Raw genomic sequence first — 6,521 nt, 5'->3', positions numbered from 1 at the left:
AACATTTGGTCATGCCCACGTAAAGAAGACTCACAAGCATCAGAAGAGACCATATCATTCTTTTTTCACAAGCATCAGAATAGCTATTAAACTGCAAAGCAATCGTAACTTGACAACCAGGTAAAGATTTTCAGGACTACGGAACTCTAGAGACTTAAGTGTGAAGAGTAAGTGTGGAAGGAAAAACAAACACAATGATGAAACAACTTACAGACTTCTGCAAGATCATATACAGCTACAGACAGCTGTTAACAATTTCAGGATGCTCAGAAACTGAAATGATGCCACACAAAAGGACCAACAGAACCATATTCACAATAATTAGATACTAAACGCCTAAAAAGAGAAACTGGAAGACAATCAATCACCAAGGACACGTCATTGGACCAGACAACCCTTGTTAGGTGATGGGGTTCTGTATGTGTTCCGATAGGTTCTATATTTCCAACCTCAGAATCGACACACTGCCCAGTCTGTAGAAGTAATCACAAATAACTTTTTATTAACCAAGATCACCAACAAGGAGTTTATATCAAAACTAGAAAACTGCTCCAGTGAGCATGGGGACATAGATGAAGTGTATACTACTATTAAACAGTTGTCCAGTTTTTGGAAAGCAATCTATGTGAGGACCCGAATTTTTTTTTATTTTACTTACTTTTATTTATCTTACTGGTTTATTTAATTATTTATTTATTCGTTTGCTCAAATTAAGTTATTTCATCCATTTTAATTACAATTACATTGTACATTACCCCAAATTATATTTTAGCACATTTATTTTAAAAATTAATTTTTCTGCGGCTCAACTAGTGAAAATTAGTGATTACACATTTTTCGAGGCAAAATTCGGATCGAGAGTGCATTGATCTTGGAGAATTAAGGGTGATCAAGAGTAGACTAAGAAGAGTTAATTGAGGGATTAGAAGTGAGTGAGTTAAATTAAGCTCAATTAGGAGCACAAATTGCTCACTATTCAATTGTTGACTTTTGGGTACCAAAGCACCTTTATGTCATTCTTCCTTTCACTCCATCAAATCACCAACTACCACACAAAACCCTTTCTTCTCCTTCTCCTCTTGGCCGACTCCCCTTCACCCATTTCTACTAAAAATTTCAGCTAGCTTTCTTCCTCTTTTGCTCCAAGAAGACACTCCAAACTTGCTTCTTTTCTTGGTTCATTGCACAAGCTTGAAGGGTGACTTGAAGGAGGAAGGAACTTTGGTAGTTTAAGAGCTTATACACTAGTGGTTGGTCTACATCTCTTAGAAGAAAGGTAATCATCCAAAGCCCTCATCTTTTCCTCTCAAATCATAGTAGTTATTGGTTATATCTAGTTAATCTTTAGGTTGTTGATGGGTTCACAAGAACCTTGACACTAGGTAGAGGAGAGGTGGCTTTATAGGTAGAGGCCTTGAGGAGTTTGTGTGTTTACTTGCTTGTTTGATGCTTGTTTTAAGGAATTATGGTTTAGTTTTGATTGGAAAGTTGAAAAGAAAACTAGAGGAAAGAAAGAGGCTTGCTGTCCGGATTTTGGCTAGTTGAATCTCTCATGTTAATATTGAATTTTGATGTTATTTTGGTGCTATAATGCTTGATATATGTTGGTGTTTATGTGTGTTAATTGGTTGAGTTAAGTAGGAGAAAGTGAGGTTGTAAATCTGAAAAATTTTCTGATCAGGAGGCCCGACCAGTGTTTACATTTTGGCCCATAACTTTTTGTCTGGGAGTCGAAATCAAATTCTGTTTGTGGAATCTGAAACTACACTCCGACGGCTTTCCAACGGTATAAAATACACCCCCTAGTTCATTTTATATGAGCTGTAGTGAACCGGCAAAGATGGCTGATTTTCCTCACTGCTTTCATCCGAGAAACAAGCATAGCTGTAGTTTGTAGCTCTATTTCACCTATCTTGCAAAACGAATTTTAAGACAGTTCCTCTAGTTATTTTTAACATTTTAAACCTAGTTTTCAACGCCGCAAACCACGCTAAATTTTGAGTTGTGTATCTCTAGTTATGATCAGATTTCGAAACTCTGTCAAGTACTTCAAAACTGGAAATTTCGTGAAACAGGTTCCAAATATCAGTTTTCTTAAAACTGTTGTATCTTGGTGTAGAAAGGTCCAAATTGAGTTCTATTTGTTGCATTTGAAACTAGATTTTGGTTTCTATTAGTGGTATAAATTTCAAGAACTGATTCTATTTCTATGAATTTTTCTGAATTTTCAAAGTTTACTGAAATTGCAAGCCTGTTTTGGTCTGTCCTGTCTGGAACAGTGATTTTGAGCTAAAATTTGAATGATTTCGGATTTAAATTTTGGAAAAGTATCTTCTAGAGAGTTTTAGTACATTGAATTTAGTTTTCAAAGGTATAAAGTTTCTAATTTTTGGACTTACGGAACTCGAGATATGATTTTTCCAAGTAGTGTACCAAGCTGGAATTTTCTGGTTTCAAGCAAAATGCTCTTTTAAGAACTTTTAACTTTCCTTTGAGGTTGTTGATCCGTTTTAAGTTTAATTTCATGGTTGGATACAAGGTCTCTTTGACCATTAGGCCTTCATTTTGAATCTTGGTTTCCAAAAGATTAAACCTTTCTTGATCCGTTTTCCTGGTTGCCTAACTGTCTTGGTTAATTGCACCTCATTTCATACTTGAGAAATGGATTTCAACCCCTAGTCTTGTGCCCTTGATTTTCATGAGATTGAACTCTAAAAATGGAGCGTTTTAATTAGAGTAATTTTTGGAGAATTTTACTAGTTTTAAACTCGAAACTTGGAACCTTTAGCTTTGACATTTACTATGGAAATGAGTGGAGTTTTGATGAATTTTAACTCCATGCTCCGTATATTCTAAAGCTTGGGCGTAAGACTAGAAGTTTTGAGAGATGAAAACTATCTACTCTTTTCTCGATTTTCATGCCAAAAATAAATATGGTACTTTCTTTTGGAACTAAGAGTTCTTGCCAAAACTTGAATAAAAAATGACCTTTGAGCTCTTTTGAATATTATTTTAATGATTTAGCAAGAAAATCTGTGAGAACCCAAAAATTTTCACATTTTCTCAGCATTATTTTATTTCTTTGTCTACATTTTATACTTTCCTTGGAAATATTAAATTTTCTATACATTTTTATAAGTAAGTACAGTTTTAAAATCATTTTCCTAGTATGAGTTAGTGTACGTTAAATTTGAAGTACATTATAGACGTGGGACCCACTAGTGCGATATAATTTTGGTGACTAAGTGATTTGTGTGTAGGAATATTATTTTACAAGGTGTTAGGAAATGATTAGAGATTAACTAGATAAATGAAGCATTGGGAGTGAGAAGATAAGTTTAAAACATTCAAGGTGCCACGTGTCGCAAACCGATTGGAGGTTGGATTTGACCAAGACCTTCCTAACTTTACTAAAACCAATTTTGACCCAATTTTCCTCCCATTTTTCTTGTCTTGGCCGGCTGTTAAGGGGAGCAAAATAAGAGAGGAAAAACTTCATTTTCTACTTCACTTGCTAGCTTCAATCTTGAGTTTTAACCAACCAAATCACAAACTATACCATACAAGTGGTCACTAAGGAAGCTTGAAGGTTTTGGTGGAGTTGTTTTGGAGGAGGAAAGACTAAGCTACCATTTTTCTTGAGGTTATAAGGTATATTTGGCTAGCAACTTTTCCTTGCTTTCAATATGTGCAAACTAGAAACTTATGGTTGAGATTTTGATAGTTTTATGCAATATTTCATGAGTTGAGGTGGTGATTTGAAAATTTTCAGTTTTATGGTGTAATTTTTGCTCACATGTGATGATTAATAGTTGGCCATGATTTACTAGCTTTGATATGTTAAGAATCTAGTGTTTTGATGTTAGTTTCATTTGCCTAAAGAAATTTCTGGTTTGTGTGCATAATTTCAGATTTAGGGTTTCCAATTTTGGTAGTAATCTGCCCTGTTTTGCACTGTATATTCGTCCTTGAGAGAGACCGAATCAGCTCTTACTCAAAACATAAAAGTTGTAGGTATTTGAGTTAGCTAGATACTGGTAAAATTTCAGCTCAATCGGAGCACTGTATCTTTTTAAATGACCAAAATATCCTTGACTGCCCACAAGCCTTGTTTCACGGACAGTTTTCTGTCCTCTCTGAGATTTCGATTTTTGACCATGAAAATGCATGATTTGGCTTTGGAAGTCTTCATTAGGAATGTAGGTATATGTCTTGGTTTCGAAACGCCATAAGATTCGTTTCAATCCGATAAGTGTAGCTTCAGTTGTGGTTGTTATGCCAAAAGGTGTTTTATCGCCTATAATTTGTATATGAAATTGTGGTTGTTTTGGAATGTGATTGGTGTTTGATTGTAGGATGGAAAGTGAAGAAATTAAGGGGAAATGCTGTCCGTTTACTTTCTTGAAGTTTGAATAAGTAAAAGTGAGATTTGAAATGTGATTTGGGGATGCGTTGGACTTACTTTTCTTAGACTTACTTAGGTCCACTTTAGTGGTGTTATTTGAGCTAGATTCCATTTGAACTTGTACTTTTCCGCATGGTGAATGTGACAACCGTTTTAAGCATGATACTTAGTTACAAATGCCAAGTTTTGAATTTCAAATGTTTACTCATTTTCTTTCCGAAACAAAGAAGAGTTACATAGGGTTTTTCGGCCGCAAAACCTATTTTATCAAGCGAGGCTTTAGGTGTGAATTTAGGGTTTGTTTATCTTCCTTTTCATATGATTTTACTCAAAAGACTTGTTATACGTTATTTCTTTGTATATGGGTTAGTTCGGACCAAACGAAGAGCTTTACGAAAATTTGAAAACAATTGCCTTTTCATATCCGGCCGTATATCCGGCCAACTCTTAGCCGGATTGCTGGCCGGATTGACAGGGAAAGAAGAAAAAAAATTCGATTGCTCACTGTCTTGAATCCGGCCGAGAATCCGGCCAAGGTCTGGCCGGATTCTGACGTGGCACTATTCATTTATTTTCCAATGAAATTTTCTAAAAACCTTTTTGAGTATAGTTGTATGTTTGGTTTGGAAAACCCTTAGTTACTCATATCCTTTGATTTAAATGTACTATTTTCACTTTAAAACTCATATCTAGTAAATATTCGGATTTTCTTTGAATTACTTAAATCTTTGATGGTTGAAGTATAATGTGTTCTTTTGGTTATTATTAGGGTTTCTCGGTGATTGAAGGTATTACCCGAAGGGTTACTTTGGACGTTATTTTGCGTAAATAGGTGCGTGTTCTTTGTTTGTTATGTTTCCATTGACTATATGATTTGTTGTCGATATTTGATTAAATGATAAATGTTTGTTAAAATGAATTTTGCTAGGCGAGTGTGTACTTTATCGCACTCGACCTAAAGAAATGTGAAATTTTCAATATTTAAGTGATTAAATGTTAGTTGTGCATGACTGTAAGTCTTTTGGCTGAATTGAACCATTGCCCTTCGTTGCCGGTCGACTCGAGTCAGAAGCGGACTCGGTCGAGCGATTTGGTGACCCTGGGTGAAAGTTTGGTATACTCGAGTATTACCACGTTGTCGGGTGGAGTCTGACCAATGTCCAGATGGGGGAGAAATGAAATGAATGAACGAAAGGAGATTTTCAATTATAAATGAAATTTTAAATATTGGAGGAATAAGGAAATGAAAGGAGAATGAAAGAACGAAAGACTCCACGTGAGCATGTATCCTTTTAATGAATGTGTTATTAGTGCTTCTATCTTGTAAATGTTCTTGGATTATTTGTTATCTATGATTCATGCCTTGGACTTAATTTTATTATTATGTGTCCAGAACCTCACTGAGCTTTTAACTCATTCCATTAGTTTTGTTTTCCTTACAGGGGATACGAGCGAGAGCGTGAGATCAGTGCAGATTAGCCTGGACTAGTTCTTTTGAATTTTGTTTTTTTCATTTTCTTGCGCTAGTGCTTGGATAGAGTTGGATGTACTAAGAACTGAGAACTTTCGTTTTATCTGGGATTATATATTATTTTGAGATAGAAATGAATGTAAGTATGTGTTTCAAGTTTGGGTTTGGTTATTTCACTTATTCTCGAGGTTTTATCTTATTTTGTTTGAGTGAGTCCTAGCGAGAGTTGGGCAGGCGGTCCGCCGAACCCTTTGGTTCGCCTTAGGGGAAGGTGGGGCTGTCACAAAATCTCCTTTAACTTGACTCAAACTTGTAACCTTGAGAGCGGGTGGCAAAAAATATTTTTCTTATTAACCTTGATCGAGTATCTAGATAATCATGATTGTGCATGTCTCAGGTGGTCACGAGAACGCCGAGGAGCTTGTCTGATTTCTCGCTTTGCTCTTGTTTTGCTTTTGACTCTTGATGACTGTCAAGTACATGTTCAACGTTAATATGATTGAAATGATATTTGTACAAGTGTTATATGATACATGAACTTGTCGAGGCGAGAGTGTACTTTACCACCCTCATCCTCTCGCTCTCTCTTGATTGAATGATACTTGTTAAATGAATATATATGACTTGCACTTGTACTTGAATTTT

This window comes from Coffea arabica, chromosome 1e (assembly GCF_036785885.1).
Source record: "Coffea arabica cultivar ET-39 chromosome 1e, Coffea Arabica ET-39 HiFi, whole genome shotgun sequence".
NCBI classification, from domain to species: Eukaryota; Viridiplantae; Streptophyta; class Magnoliopsida; order Gentianales; family Rubiaceae; genus Coffea; species Coffea arabica.
The sequence above is the reverse complement of the archived record's forward strand: the minus strand, read 5'-3'. Positions refer to the sequence as shown.